This window comes from Mus pahari, chromosome 1 (genome assembly GCF_900095145.1).
Source record: "Mus pahari chromosome 1, PAHARI_EIJ_v1.1, whole genome shotgun sequence".
In the NCBI taxonomy this organism is placed as follows: domain Eukaryota; kingdom Metazoa; phylum Chordata; class Mammalia; order Rodentia; family Muridae; genus Mus; species Mus pahari.
In genome coordinates, this window is record NC_034590.1 from 24,946,491 (window position 1) to 24,961,758 (window position 15,268).

The window sequence follows — 15,268 nt, forward strand, 5'->3', positions numbered from 1 at the left end:
AGAGAGAGAGAGAGAGAGAGAGACTGATTTCTGATTCCCTAGAACTCACATAAAGGCTGAGTTCTGAGGCATCCGTCTGTATGGGAGCACAGACAGGTGGAATCTTGTGTCTTGTTAGTCAGTTGTAGCTGTAGTGGTAAGCTCCAGGTTCAGTCAGAGATTATGTCTCAAAACCAATAAGGTGGAGGGTGGTAGAGCAAAACATCAGATATTTTCTCAGGCATGAGTGGTCATCTATGTGTATTTCCCCAACCCTACAACTTATACAAAGTGAGTAAACTCTGTGGATATATATAGATCATTTTAATATCTTTATCATTGAATATCTATTTTACTTTGAGTCTAAGAACTAGTATGGCTGAAAATATTTCCACTCTTAGTCCATCAGCATGTGATCTGGGAGTCCTAGTAATTCAGGATATGATCATATATGTTGTGATGACTAGAGCCTGCTAACCTGCTTCCCTCTGATCACCTTCTGTGTTATATTGTGAGGCTGGAGGAGAATTAACTTCTTTGTGCCTCTCGAGGACCATTTCTGTCTATAATTTCTTAGAAATCTCAGACACAAAAGTGTACATTATAGATTCCCATGGTTAAATATAAAAATATGATCTTTCAGTATCTGAAATGCTTTATAACAAATCTCATCAATGTTGCCAAATCCTTGGAGTGTATTGTCTATGCAAAGTCTTAGTTATTTGTTTTTTGTAGGTGTTAAAATGCAAACTTCTGTTTTAAAATAAATGTTAATGGAACGGGTTTTCTATTGCTTTGAATCTAAAGAATGCCTGCTCCCATAGCATTTAAACGTGTTTTATGGCTTACTAAAGATATGTAATTTTGTGTGTAAAAACAAAATATTGGAAGTATAGGAAAAGCATAAGATGAGCAGATATGCAAGTAAAATTGTTAACTTTGGTCAATAAAATGGTTCATGATCAATATAATGAAGGAAATGAGAAGATATAGTCACTTGTATAAACATACATGTGATATTGTACATAGGTACATTTGAGTAGATTGTCAAAAAGTAGAATTTAAATTTCTGTAAGATCTGGCATCATACTTCACACTGAAGAACAAAGCTAGCCAGTCACCCATATTCTGTGAGCATTGCTGTTCAGGAATGTGGCTTGATGATTTCTATGTTGTCTACAGATATCTTCTCTCCAGGGTGGTACTGAGTAACTGAAACAAAGGCTGGAAATACAAGAAGCCAAGATACTTATTATTTGATTTTTTAAGTAAAGTTGTGGATTTGACTTTGGTAAGTAGAGAAATAAAAAAAAAGCATGGTTTGTAAAGTTAATTTTCTGTAACATCCAAACCCATGTCCTTAGAAGAAACATAGCTTGCCAGAGGGGTGCAGCCTTACCATAACTCCCCTTGCTTCTCATCACTTGACTCCGGATCATAGTGCAAGCAACCCCTATCCTTGGACTTTTCCTGGAAAGCCTCATCTTACCCACATTCTCAGGTGCTTCCTTAGAATGGGAGGATGTCGTGGCAAAAAGTTGTGGAAAACGTAGTACAGAAAAACTTGCAGTCAGAGTATGTAGTAGGCTTTCTGCCAGTATACAAGTTTCAGCAGAGTGAACAGTGTAGGAGTCATTGGAAAACTTCCCAGGAACTTTGGATTGTGTGGCATGGAGGGTCTGCCTAGAACCTGGTCCTGGGGGCATCTAGAGCAGAGCGAATACTGGGTTGGTGTATGCGAGGTAAAAAAGGGGGTGGTGAAATCTAAAGTCTTAGTGTGGATGAAATGTTTTAATGCAGACTTCTTTATTAATAAGGATTGTGTTTTGGTTGTGGGTCCAATATCACTATAATGCTAGGCTGGGTTAAACTACTCTGTTTAAGATATGGCAGCTCATTAAACATGTTTGCACCTCTGTGCACGGGAAGCAGCAGAGACTCTCTCATTGGGAAATGAGGTGCAGAGTTACGGATTCTCAAACCATGGAACAAGACTAGAGAAACAAGTGTCAAAGCAGTCAGGTTCCAAATGTTCAGGGCACAATAACAGAGAAAACAAAGTGTCTTAGTTGGGGTTCTCAGAGGAACAAAAGTGATAGGATGGACACATTAAAAGATGACTCATTAGACTGTCTCATTGGTATATTCTGGGTAGTCCCGCAGTGTCTCATACTGGGCAGGTAGAGAACTTGGTTCCTACTTATTCCAGGAGGGTGAAAACCTCAGAAGTCACAGTCTAATTGTTTATGGTCTGGAGGATTCCTGGTTAGTCACTGCTCTTTTGTGTCCTTTGAAGGTTGAAGGAGCTGAGTTTAATATTAGCAAAAGAGAGAAGCAGCAGTGGAAGAAACAAAGATAGGTGAACTCTTAGCAAGAGTCGAACAGAGCAGATAAACTTGCCAGCATGAGGTGAAGAAGATGTAAAGGAAAGTACACAAATCACAAAACTCTCAAGGACTTTGCTTTTATCTGGCTGCCAGCAAAGGCACTAACACATATTGAGTGGGTCTTCCCACTTCATATAACAGTTATGAATAGCATTCTGAGTGAGCCCAGGGAGTTATCCCTTAGATATTTCCAAACCCAGTCTACTTGACAACCAGGATCAACCATCACAGCCACAAGTAAACTGTATTAAAATAGTGAAAGTGAGGTTTATGATAAATCTTAGTACCATAATATGAAGTGGAAAACCAGAAATTCCTAGGGGAGTGCATATAGTGTGGTTGTCAATGATTAAAGACACAAAGCCAAGAAATGGGGAAAAGCCAGATGAGTAAATATTTCTGTAAGAAAACTGTACTTGGTGAATACCACCTTGAAGAGAAATTAGAGAGACCAGGACAGAAGACAGAATAGAGTAAAGTAATCAATGGTGAACTTGTCTCAATTTGTATTAATGCGCTAAGCAAAATAAATCACAATCAGAAAAAAAAAACAAAACAAACAAAAAAAACAAAGATAACAATGAAGGCGCTGGTGTGTTCTTGGCTCTGACTTATCACAGTGATTTTCTTAACGGAGCCTTTTATTGAACAAACAATTTGTTTCCAAGTTAGAAAAATATTAGCCCAAGTGTTACCTATGTTTATATTTTTTACATCCCAAAGAAGTATTAGCATGCAAACCAATTCATAACCTGAAAATACATGGTAAAACAAATTTTCTGATTCCCTGGTCTCTCCTGAACCCATTAAAACACTAAAAAGGACTGAAATGCATGACTACCTTTCATTTTCTGCATCACTGAAATAAACAACATGTCAAACTTACGTATGTTTCTGATCTCTGTTTGAATTCAATTAATATAAACTCTCCAAAATAAATTTATGATAGCTTTCCCCATGTCAATTAAATTGTCATAGCCTAGCATATACACACGTACACACACACACACACACACACACACACACACACACACACACACACATACACACCTGTCTTTATCAAAGGTACATTGATGCAGTATCATATTCAGGTCAAATAAACTACTATCTAATTTCATAACTATACATAATTAGAGTTTAGGATAAAGGAAGAAAAAGTTTGTTATATGAAAAGAACTAGTTGCTTTTCAGAATCCAAGCAATATTCGCACATTACATTGTGCATTTTCATAAGTTTGTTCTACAAAACTCTCAAATTGGAAAAAGGAAATAATAGTGTTAAACCTATGAAATGTGGAGAGAAAGCAAAAGCATAAAAGAAGATTTTGGAATCTGTAGAAGAGAAGAATACTTAGTGGGATGACAAGTGCCAGTAGGAGGAGAGTTTTAGAGAAAGTCTCCATAAATGCTCTAGGAGTTGAGACATCACGGGATCAGTGCATTTGGAGGCAGGGCAGGAAGGAGAGAGAATGGCAAGTCTGAGGAGTTCTAGCCACTGAATCTTATTCTTCAGGAAAGACAGAGACCTGACCTTCCACTTCAGTTCATTAAACAAACGGAGACCTATGATCTGAGGCAAGTTAATAATAAAGCCTCTGAACAAGGGAGACCAGGCATTTGTAAAAAACAGGTTACAGAAGCTAGAAAGATGGCCAAGCTGTGAGTTTCTTAACCGAGCTTTCTTCTAGAGGATCCAAGTTCTACTCCCAGGACCCATAGGGTGATTCATCCCTGTCCTTAACTCCAGTTCCAGGAAATCTGATGACCTCTTCTTTCTTCAGTGGACATCCAGCGCATATATTGTGTACAAACATACATAAAGGTCAAATACCCATACACATAAAACAGGGCAGAGAAGGTTTTACAAAAATAAACTGAGTAGTTAGACTTAACAGTGTGTCCAAGCTTATATTACATCTTATTCTGAAACTCTCCAAAATAATTATTAGAGCCATTGTTCCATGCAGTGAGTTAAGTTTAACCAGAAAATGGTATTACAGAACAAAATAAGAAATTTGGGGAATCACTCATTAATTTAATGACTGTGAGTTCATGCCAACAAACAGTAAAGCTAGGTCTTTATTGTTGAGGGGATCACAGAGCTCTTCTGTTATTTATGTCTTCCCCAGCTTGCTTGTTCATTAATTAAATATAAGTAACATTTTATATACTGTGCAATTAAGCTATTCATTCTGCAAAGCATTGTGAATAAGTAGAAGGAACACATTCCTAAGTTATGAGATGTCTCAGAGGGCCTGTCAAGGTCATGTATGATTGGTTAAGAATTGATGCAGAATGCAGAGTCACATGACTTAGGAGAATGAGTAACTGCCTGAAAACCACTCACAGTGAAGCCAAGGTGTGGACTGAAAATGGAATGATGATTGAGTTTATTTCATAGTGACTGATTCTGCTCCTGTGAGCCTCTGAAGACTGTAAATCAACTCCAGACCATACCTATAGTTTAATTAGAAACACAGGAAAATTACTGAAATTTGCATAGTTTTAATAAACACCATTGCCACTTTTAATCTGAAGTTATTTATCTGGGTAATTCTTTTTACTGGAGGTTAAATATGAGGAAGGCCTCTGGAGAGAGGGTTTTATGAAGGAATGATCCATTTTAAATAATTTTAATATAAGGCAACAACCATATAAATCTCACACGCTACTAATTCCTTCAGAAATTATAACTAGGTCTGTTATCTATTCAGAAATACGATCATCAGTCTGCATACTTTGTAAAACCAAAGAAAATTTGTATCATTTATTCACTTTGACTTTCTTTTCTTTTGTGATTTTAAAAAGTATGGGATTACTATTCTGATGAGAAAAAAATAGGTTCTTATGAGGCAATATTTGAAAATGTGATATATTTCAAGCTTGAAATTAGTTAATTAAACATAAATAACATTTTATACACTGATTGCAATTAAGCTATTTATTCTGCAATGCATTGTGATTAAGTAGAAGGCACACATACCTAAAAGTCATACATTTTCAGATTGTATTTTTAAAAAAATTGAGTGTGTGTGTGTGTGTGTGTGTGTGTGTGTGTGTGTGTGTGTGTGTGTGTACAATTTGTGGGGTCCAGAAGTATGTGTTAGAGCTCCTGGACCTGGAGTTACAAAAAAGGCTGTGAGTTTCTGGAAAGTGAATTTGGATCTTCTGGAAGAACAGTACATGTTCTTAAATGCTGAGCTACCTATACAGCCCAATGTTACTTACTGATCATTGAACAACAGAGAGCCATACTCAGATGAGGGTACACACAGAGAAATCCCTCAGCACTGCACTTAATAACCCCTCAGAATGTACTTTACCTACACCTAGCATGATTCCAGTCACGCTCCAAAATATTCTAGAAAATGGAATAACAGTAGTAAGTCACACACACAGAAACACCGACATACACACACACCAACATACAGAGAGAGAGAGAGAGAGAGAGAGAGAGAGAGAGAGAGAGAGAGAGAGAGAGAACAACTTTAAGATATATTTTTTAATTCCAGAAGGCAAACCACCTTTCCCATGTTGGGTCACACTAGGTAAGACACATGACAATAACACGTGTTTAACTGTTGTAATTCCATGGAATTAAAGACTTCATATTAAAAGATGAAGAGCCCATGCCATTTTGTGAGAAAGAGTAGGGTAGTATATATGAAAAAAATAACTTTCAAAGTTAATCAGTCTGATGAGTAATCTTCATTTTCAACTTGACATACCTGGAAAGAGGAAGCCTCAATCGAAATTTTTTTCATGATCTTGGCCTATGGGTGTGTGTGTGTTTGTGTGTGTGTGTTTGTGTGTGTGTGTGTGTGTGTGTGTGTGTGTGTGTGTGTGTGTGTGTGTGTAACATTTTCTTGATTGCTAATTAACAGAAGAGGACCCAGCCCACTGTGGACAGAGCCATCATTGAACAGGTAGGCATGAACCATAAAGGAAGGTAGCTGAACAAGCCACTAGGCAGCATTTTTGTAATGTTTAGTGCAAGACAGGAAATAGTCCTGTGCTTTCACACCAGACTCTTCATCTTCTAGGGAGCCAACATTAAAACTCCCAACCATTTAAGATGTTGATGCTCAGGAGCTGATGCTCAGAAGCTTGGGTGGGAAAAGTTTTAAAACCCCACATTATATGGAACAACATGTAACAGCCTGATTATCTCCTAAAAATATTTGTGTCTCTTATCTGTATTTTAAGGAGAGCGGTCTCACCTTTATATTACTAAAATAACTTTTTATTTGTTTTTACTCTAATCTACAGTGTACCTGGAAAGCTCCCATGAATGCTTAGTTCTCAGCTGTGAAGAAGGTCATGAAAGTTTAGGGAGTGAGACTTTTTGTAGGAAGTAAGCAAGTAGGCAATTAGGCTTGGAATAATGTGTTGTCCCTGGCAATTTCCTCTCTTTGCTTCCTAAGCACCTCACGGGAGTAGTCCCTTCTCCAGGCTCTCACAGTCATGGTATCTCGTGCCAGGTTGATTTAAGATCTCTGAAGCTGTGAGGGCAAATCCTTTCCTAGCCTTGAGAGGATGGCTTAGTGGTTAAGAACAACGGTTGCTCTTGCAGAGAACCACAGTGATTCTAGCATCCACAAGTTAGCTCACCGCTGTCGCTAACTACAGTTACAAGCGATCCAATGCAATCTTCCTCTCATAATTTATCATTTAGAATTATTTATTTGATTTTATAAGAGTAAGTGCTTTGCTTGCTTTCTTGCCTAGGCACTGTGTGTGTGTGTGTGTGTGTGTGTGTGTGTGTGTGTGTAGCACTTGGAGGTTAGAAGAGGACCCCAGATCCCCTAAATTACTCTTTCATTGCCAAAGTTTTTGTATAAAAGTCTAGGGCTTTTGCCTCAACACCGAATAATGAGTATGCCTCAATACTCATACTAGTGGAAGCTACCATTGCAAATATGTTGGACCACATTTAAACAAATCTATAACTGTGACTGGCTGCCACAATTACTTTCACTTAGTGTAGTTAACAGCAGGTTGGTGAGTAGATTTACAATTGTCTGTCCTTTTTCCCTCCCTTAGATGGGAAAAGAGAACTCTCCTAGCTAAACTACCATAAGGGGCAATCCATCAGTTCACTGCCTACACCAAACTTATACTTGCTCAGAGGGTCTGAGACCATCCTTTCTAGAGATACAAATGCAGCATCCAATGTCCAAGACTGAAGATGGCAGGGTTCAGAATACACAGGGCAGTCCTTTCTTGGTCAATATAAAGAGTTAAACTTATGAATGTGTGGTTGATCCCTAGCAATATGATAAAAGCCTAGACATACCTTAGAAGAGAAAATATGTTTTTCCTTTTGAATTCTTTCTATATTTTGAAATTAAATATAATTATGTCAATTATCTTATTTGCTTTTTTCCTTCCAAATCTCTTCAGTATGCTTTCTATCTCAAATTCATGGTATCTTTTTTCCTTATTCTATGTATATCTTGCTTAGTTTATTTAGGATTACTTACATCTGTATGATTTCAAGGCTGACCAAATTGGTATCAAACAATTAGGAGATCATTCCTGGGGAGACTTTTCTTCCCATTGTCAGCATTCTTTAGTTCCCTATAGTTCTTTGTTTCGGTGTGTGACCCCATGAAACATCCCTCTTTTATATTAGCACGTCTGATTGAGTAGGCCATAGGTTAACTACACAGATGTTAGTTTCAACCAAGAAATAAATGCCACAACTACACATAGGGATATCTTGACAAGTGGGTCATTGTTGTGGTTCATAGTTTTCATAGCTGGGTAGGACTGTTGATTGCTTCCCTCCATTAGAAGCTTGCACATCACTTGCTGGTATCCCAAAACTTGTCCTCATGGAGAGGCTCTCAGTTCAGTTCCAGCTCAGATACTTTGAATCTTGTGCCTGAAGTACGAGATTTCTTCCGCAATAGGCATGTACCCTCAAACTGAAAGAGAAAATAAGCTGATAAGACAGGCAGGCCTACAGGGAATTACATGGGGACACATTCTTGACTAACAATTGAAATGGCAGGGCCAATTCAATTGTAAGTGCTGATACCCATAAAAAGTGGTGCTAGATCTTATAAGAAATCAGGCTGAGCAAGCAACAGGATATATGGCAATACACAGCATCTCTCCATGATCTCAGTCTTGGTTTCTGTCCTCAGATTCATACATTGAATTTCTTCCCTGACTTCCCTTTTCAATAGACTGTGAACTATAGGATAAAAAAGCTCCTTTCCTTTTCAAGTTGCTCTTGGTCACAGTGTTTATCACAACAGAAGAAAAGAAACTAAAATAGGGAGAAGGCATCACCGGGATATTTTTGTTTCATTTATTTATGGTTAAATGTTATCTTTTCAAAAATTACTTTTTATTTTATATGTATGAGTTTTGTCTGCCATAGGCATACATTGAAGGGGCATATGAGAGCTAGGAAACAAACCTAGAACATCCAGTGTACTTAACAGCTGAGCCAACAATCTAGCCCCAAACTCTTGTTTATATTTGCCTGTCTGTACCCTTCTAGAATAAGAAATATTTTGTTGCCTTAGTTAGATTAACTAAAATAGATATGTTGACATAATTTTTATGGTTCATTTTTTATCACTACATGAGAAATGAGTTGAAGACTGAGTTCTAATGATGCTCTCTGGTGTACCTTGGTTAGTGCACACTGAGTCACACCCATGCCATTCATTCGGTGTGTTTCCTAGTAACCACAGACTAGGCTTGAGGTGTGCAAAAAAGGAGCCAAGTATGGGTTAGAAATCTCAACTAAGTCAACATTAACCGAGAATGTAGCTTTAGCAGAAGTCATGGGGCTCCTGCATGTGACACATATAGGAGTCCTGAGTTTGTACCAACTACAGCACTGACAGGAGCCATGAAAGTCTTCACATTTCTCAAATAACAAAGGGAGTCAATTACTGACAGATATCTAATATATACATTTTTTGTTTTTTCCTCACTCTTTAATTTATGTAAAGAAGTATTACATAGTCTATATATACTCTATTACAATGGTTTAATATAGTTTTAAACTAAAGGTTAAAGGAGAAATTGTCAAGTTACAGAACAACTCCCCATAGAACAAAGTTTTTAAATTTACCTTTCCTGAATAGAGCAGTGTGAATAGTTTATGTATTGATTAGTTACTACTACTCTAGTGGTCATTGAGATTTAAAAGAAAATCTAAATCACATAGTCACTGATTAAAAGGAATAACAGGTGTTGAATTTTTTGGATTCCTTTGAAATACAAAGTGATCACTGGTATTTCATTACATTGTTGAACTCATATATTTGTCACGAGAAGACAAACAAGAAAAATTATGACAGTTGAAAGAAACAATAGCCTTCTTACATTGTCTTACATGATATATACATCTTTTTGCCTACATTTTATTTTTCTCATCACGTAGTTTTTCACTTAATTTATTATCTTGTCTTTATTTTCTTTCTAAAGTTTCGGACTTTTACCATATTTAACACACATTTTTAGGTACATAAATTGACATAAGTTTATATATGATTGTGTGTGTGCATAAATAAATAATTACATATACTACTTATATTCTCTTTCAAAAATTCGTTATTTTATTTTGAGGTATGTATTTGTGGTAGCAGTGTATGTTATATGAGTATATATACCCTAAAAGACTGGAATTGTATATTTTCAAAGAAATATATTGAGAGCTTTGTTGATATTAATCATATATATTCAGAACATATTTGTGAACAAAAATAAATTCATTCAGAACTGAAATATCAAGTGTCATTGATATATTTTGTAGCTGAGTAATAGGTCCCTGGGCTATCAGCACTAGGGACTACTTTCGGTGTTTCTTGCTGGTATCTATTCTCCCTCTCTACACCATTTCAGTGTAATTTCTAGCCTAAACAGTGTCTCTGAAGCCTTAGTCCACCACAGTGGTGCAATTCTCTCTGGTTTATACATTTCCTTCCTTGTTAAAATACTATCTTTTAATTTTTTAATTTAAATACATCTTACATAAAACTAACCAGGTAAACTTTTAGTTTCTGAATCAGTTTAACACTGAAAAGAGTTAGCTAGTGAATCATGAAAACTTTAGAGTTCATACAAAATTTACCTAGTCATGTAGATTCCCCCATTTCTCCAGAGGATCCTCACAGGGTCTCCAAGTTACACCAACTCTAAATGGGAGCATAGTGCTGGCTCCATCTGCAGAGAATCCTCTCTCTCTCTATCTCTCTATCTCTCTATCTCTCTCATCTATCTATCTATCTATCTATCTATCTATCTATCTATCTATCTATCTATCTATCTATGTATCTATGTATGTATGTATGTATGTATGTATGTATGTATCTATCTATCTATCTATCTCTATCTATCTATCTATCTATCTATCTATCTATCTATCTATCTATCTATGTATCTATCCATCTCAGCACCCATGTGTGTAGAGGAATTTTAATCTACAAACATGGCTGGTCTGGCAAGGAATAACATCCAAAAATCTTCTAGGTCTGTATGACTTGTCTTGAGTACAGACAGGTCCTTAGTACATACACTTACAGGCCCCTAGTACATACACTTACAGGCCCCTAGTACATACACTTACAGGCCCTTAGTACATACACTTACAGGCCCCTAGTACATACACTTACAGGCCCCTAGTACATACACTTACAGGCCCCTAGTACATACACTCACAGGCCCCTAGTACATACACTTACAGGTCCCTAGTACATGCACTCACAGGCCCCTAGTATATACACTCACAGGCCCCTAGTACATACACTCACAGGTCCCTAGTACATACACTTACAGGCCCCTAGCATATACACTCACAGGCCCCTAGTACATACACTTACAGGTCCCTAGTACACACACTTACAGGCTGCTAGTACATACACTTACAGGCCCCTAGCACATACACTTATAGGCCCCTAGTACATACACTTACAGGTCCCTAGTACACACACTTACAGGCTGCTAGTACATACACTTACAGGCCCCTAGTACATAAACTTACAGGCCCCTAGTACATACACTTTTAGACCCTAAAATCAGTTTTTAGAAGTAAAGAGCTATGTTTAAAAGTGACATCTAATTAAGGGGCAGACAAAGTGACAAATCAGAGAAACATTTGACAGAATGAGTCAGAAATAGTATATGCCCAACTATCATGAGAACAGATAGGAAAGAGGTGTAACTTTAGAAAGTAGCACAGAGAGAGATAGAGGGAGAGGAGGCAGTTTTATTGGTACAGTTTACAGATACAGGTTGATAGGTGAAGACAAAGTGAGGCAGAGAATAAAAAGGAGCCATAAGATTAGAACAGATTGCCAGCATTGGTTTGAGGCCAAGCAGAACAATTCAGTCAAAAGCCAAAAGAAGCCAGTTTGAGTCAGTCATCTTGGAGAGGAGTTTGGGCCATAACAGCTGAGTTGTACCAGCCACCCAGAGTTCAGCAAGAGCTAGAAAGGGTGATCTTTTTCAGCACTAAGCCTCCAAGTCAACAATTAGACCTAGTGAATAAAAGTTACATTTATATCTATGTCTGCTTCAACCATTCTCCATTTTAGTCTTTCAGACAAAGACTTTGAGACTAAGGACTTCACTAAACTTGGATCTTGCTGATTAAGTTTGCTGAGGAGACAATGAGCCCTGGGAATCATCTTGTTTCTACCTCCTGGTGTCTGGGATTATACATGTGTGCCACTATGCTTGGCTTTTTCCTGGGTTTGGGGAATACAATTCAGATCTTTGTGTTTGCTTATATTTTATTAATAATTAATTTGCAACATTATTTTAAAATAAATTTTACACATTTTTTGAAAGAGTCCAACTTCACTGATTCTGTTATCTTCCTGATCCTTGTTTCTTTACTTTGAAACACAATATAAACAAGATTATTCATGATCTGCTTTTATTCTCTGGTATTTCATCTAACTACTTCTCAATATAATATGCTGGGATTCTTTTACTCAATGGCAACAACATCAACTTTTATTCATATTACTGTTGTATTTGTTGCCTAACCAAACTTGTTTGGTAAATTAACGTATCTTTGTTGACACTTCAACTAGCTGAATTTGAGACATTTATATTTTTGTACATTTGCTTTTAGCAGATAGACATGGTTGCCCATGGGAGCTAAAACCATCCAGTGGAAAAAAGATAGCATTTTCAAAAAATGGTGCTGTCACAACTGGCGGCTATCATGTAGAAGAATGAGAATCGATCCATTCTTATCTCCTTGTACAAAGCTCAAGTCTAAGTGGATCAAAGACCTCCACATAAAACCAGAGACACTGAAATTGATAGAGGAGAAAGTGGGGAAAAACCTCGAAGATATGGCCACAGGGAAAAAATTCCTCAACAGAACACCAATGGCTTGTGCTGTAAAATCAAGAATTGACAAATGGGACCTCATAAAACTGCAAAGCTTTTGTAAGGCAAAAGACACTGTCAACAAGACAAAAAGGCCACCAACAGATTGGGAAAGGATTTTTACCTGGCAGGCTGAGTCAAACATGAAGATCAAGCCAGTAAGCTACATTTCTCTTTGGCTTCTTCATCATCTCCTACCTTGAGTTCCTGCCTTAGTTTCCTTCAGTAATGACCTTTAACTTACAATATTAAAAACAACAACAAATAACAACAACAACAACAACAACAACATAATAATAATAATAATAATAATAATAATAATAAATTTCCTCTTCAAATTGTTTTTAGTTATTGTTTTATAGTAGTAATTGAAACTGAATTAAGGAAAAGCTTAGTGTCAGGTGAAGTGGTACGTCCCACTAATCACAGCACTCTGGAGGCAGAGACAAGTGGATGGACCTCTAAATTTGAGGGTAGCCATGTTTACAGAGTGAGTTATAGGACAACCAAGCTTAGGCAGTAAAGGAACTCATTGAAAACTAAAAGGTGGTGAAGGTGTATTTGAATTTGGACACCACATTCTAGTCCCATCAAGCCACAGAAGTTGGCAGCTTTGACTACACTTGGTTTTAGCTTTAGAGTCAAACATAGAAGAAAGGGGTTATGGAATTTACCTCATTTGCTAAGAAAACCCATTGAAACCAGGCATGTCTGTCGGGGGCAGAGGGGTGGTTCTACATGAAGGCCTATGGAGGATCTTGTATGACGCTATGAAGGTGAACATTCTATATCCTAGAAGACTCCAAGATGTTAGAGATGTCAGAGCCATCTGATATCTGGCAAGGGAAGCTACAAAGTGGAAATGGAATCAGCTACCAATATAAAAGTGTGTTGTAGTCAACAAGAGTGAAAATTGTAGGAGGTCTGGAGTGCTTTGACATCAGACATAGGGGTAGAGATTTTGGAATTTTCCCACCTGGCTTTCAGTCTTGCTTTTGACTGGTATTTCTTCATATGCTCACTTTTTGAATTGTAATGCATATTCTGTGCTATTATAACTTGGAAGTATGTGATCAGCTTTTTCATTTTTGTTTCATAGGCAATTATAGTTAAGAGACTCAGAAGAGACTTTTAACTTTGGACTTTTACAAAAGTTTGAGATTGTTAGAGACTATGGGGACTTTTGACATTGAACTAAATGTATTTTACAATATTATATGACTATAAGCTTATGGAAGTTAGGGAGTGGAATTCAGTAGTTTGAGGGATAATGACCTCTATAGGCCCATAGAGAGTGGCCTTATTTGGAGGTATGGCCTTGTTGGACTTGGTATGACCTTGTTGGAGACACTGTGTCTAATTCACTTCTTGCTGTCTGTAAATACAGATAGAAAATGCTCAGCTCCCTCTCCAGCATCATGTCTGTCTGCATGCTGCCATGCTTCTTGTCATGATGTTAGTGAACTAAAGCTCTGGACAGTAAGCCAGCCCCATGTCAATATTTTCTTTTATAAGATTTTCTATGGTCATGGTGTCTCTTCACAGCCATAGAAACCCTAAGAGAGAGTGAGAAGAGAAGAAAAAGCAAAAGGAGGATGTAGAGACAGAAAAGGAAAAAGAAGAAAAGAAGCAGAACGGGATGGAGAGAAAGAGAAGAGGAAGGGGAGGAGGAAGAAGATTCAAGCAGCAAAGTCATACCAGTAAAATTTGAAGTGAACTTAAGCTTAGGAACAGTAATCAGTATGGTATTCCTTTATAAACAAATGACAAAGCTTCGTTTATCTAATGCTACATCAAGTTGTTTCATGTAAGGCTGTGATTTGTTTTTTAAAGGGAGAGAAGCTGAGGCGTAAATGTAAAAATACTCTCAAGTAGCATGTACTTTGTTTAGCTGAAGTCACACTATTAGATTTTTGTCAGTCTCACATTAAAGGAGCTTATTTTTTTCTGGATGTTTTCTAGTCAGTATTATGATGGTGATTTATATCCATCAGGTAACAGGACGATAATGCCTGAGAGATGCCATTAGATATTTTGATTATAGGCCAACTTCATTGTACTTCATTGTGATCTACCATGATTCCTCTTCTAGAGATAGTCACTTGGGAAAGCCTTAACCTGTCTGTGCTATGAGCAGACTTCTCATGGAATGTGATGATAATTTTTGTAGCTAAGACTCCTCCCCTTCTTTTAAAGCCCATGGATATTATTGACCAAATTTACCTTTTGGTCAGAATTCTGAGAGGCATGTACTTGGCAGAGAGTACCACAGTCCTCAAAGGTCTCTCCAGTCCTCAGGCATCCTAGCACACCCAGGATCTTAGGATAACTGGTGGGTGGAACATGACATCTGCTCCAATACCACCAGGAGTGCCTGTGGCAAGCAGGAGCATGAATACAGGAACCATGCCCAACCAATTGCTCAGGTTCTTTCTAGTCAACACTGGTATTCATTGGTTTTGAACTCAGTGAACAGCCCAATGGTCCCCATAGAAGGTACCACTTCCAGGCACTCTAACACACCCAGGATCTTA